The sequence below is a fragment of the Solanum stenotomum genome, chromosome 6 (assembly GCF_019186545.1).
Source record: "Solanum stenotomum isolate F172 chromosome 6, ASM1918654v1, whole genome shotgun sequence".
NCBI classification, from domain to species: domain Eukaryota; kingdom Viridiplantae; phylum Streptophyta; class Magnoliopsida; order Solanales; family Solanaceae; genus Solanum; species Solanum stenotomum.
In genome coordinates, this window is record NC_064287.1 from 41938249 (window position 1) to 41939846 (window position 1598).

General features: G+C 32.0%; 1 non-coding gene across 1 annotated transcript; it reads right to left on the reverse strand.

Moving 5' to 3' along the window:
* Window positions 1–1300: 1300 nt before the first annotated feature.
* LOC125869454 (small nucleolar RNA snoR8a) lies at window positions 1301–1390 on the reverse strand. The gene has a single exon (XR_007446827.1). It is a non-coding gene; the product is annotated as a small nucleolar RNA snoR8a (small nucleolar RNA).
* Between the last annotated feature and the right edge of the window lie 208 nt (window positions 1391–1598).

Below are 1598 nucleotides of genomic sequence, written 5' to 3' on the forward strand. Positions count from 1 at the left end.
ACTATCTGTTTTCTAGTGCCAATATTTCATTCTTCCCTCTTCTCCATTTTCCCCGTAAAAAAACTAGTAAAAGAGAAAAAGTGACATAGTAAGTGAAGAAAAAAGAATAAGGAAAAAAGGTTCAAATTTACTCATAAATTATGTGAAATGGTCCTTGTTCTCATCTCAATTTGTAATATGCATATACATTTATTATACACTATTTACAATTCTTTATGTTTAAGCGTTAAAAAATAATTCTCATTTCGCAAAAACAATACTTGGATAAAATGTTTTATTATTTCATATTTTCAGTCAGGTGGGTAATTATATACTATAGAGTACAAGATTAGCTAGTTATCAAGTAGTTAGAAATTGAGAAGCAGTTCTTTTAGCGATAGAGATCATAGGGGACTAGGGCAGTTTAAACCAAGGATAACCCGCAGTCACTACTCACCACTCTTTAGTGAGCACTTTGTGCCTACAAATCACCTAGGAGAGGACAGAGCATGTTAAAATAAAATGGGCTAAAATTATTACAAAATTAAAGACTGACAAGGTTTCACAGCTAAAATGGATTAAAACTAATCGGATCATAAACCACATGACCCCAGCCTCAATCCAGTACATGAGAACCAACACCAAACACAACTATGGGCTAAATCATACAATTTTAAGCCATATTTGTCACCAGGTAATCTCTGTATTTTCACAGTGCAGTCATTTGGCTTCTCTTCCTATAAATTAAAAAAAAAAGACTACTTATTTCAAGTTTAGATACTTGTACATTCCAAAACTCATTTAATAATTCATTTTTTGGTTCAACAAATGTCTCTTCGATTAGATGATATAGCAAGTTTTATTTGCTTTATGTAATGGACACTTATTTTAAAGTAAAAGAGATGTGTAATATGGGGTTCTGATGTAGCTCGAGTAGTCATAGAATTGAACTATCGGGCAACGAAGAACACTCTTTACTCTTCCAGACATTCAACGGTTTTCCACAACCATAAAATGTGGTAACACCTGCCTTACATCTGGTTCACACACACAGAGAAAATTGATTGTACAAGAAACAAATTGTTTCATTAAGAAATTTGGAGGTGTGCGTAACCCCAATTTCTGGAATTAAAATTTAGGGCTTTAAACACCACCTTTTCACTATTTAGGAGACACTTAAAAGTACAAGGCAAAACAAATTGCCATGTATATAATATGAAGCCAACTCCTTGATTGTTTTTACAAATTTGGGATCTGCTTATTATACAATACTAAAATTGATCCATTATTGCATACAGAAAAATAATATGAAAAAAGTGGTTGTTGCTCATATTCTATGGGTGTAAAAGAGTCTATCATGCCATGGCAATAGCATTCAGTACGAGGAATTTTTTATAATCATCGCAACAACAAGAGATCAAATATCAAGAAAAATAATAAAATACCCCAATTTATATAAGTAAAACGAAGATCATTTTGATGGGGAAAATTAATAAGGCAAGGTAAAATCAAAATAATAATACACAAAAACTGCAAGGTATCACCTTGGGAGTGAGCTATATAATATTAACAAGAAAAATTAATGAAGGTTGCGGCGAGGTAGTAGCATTTATAGAAGA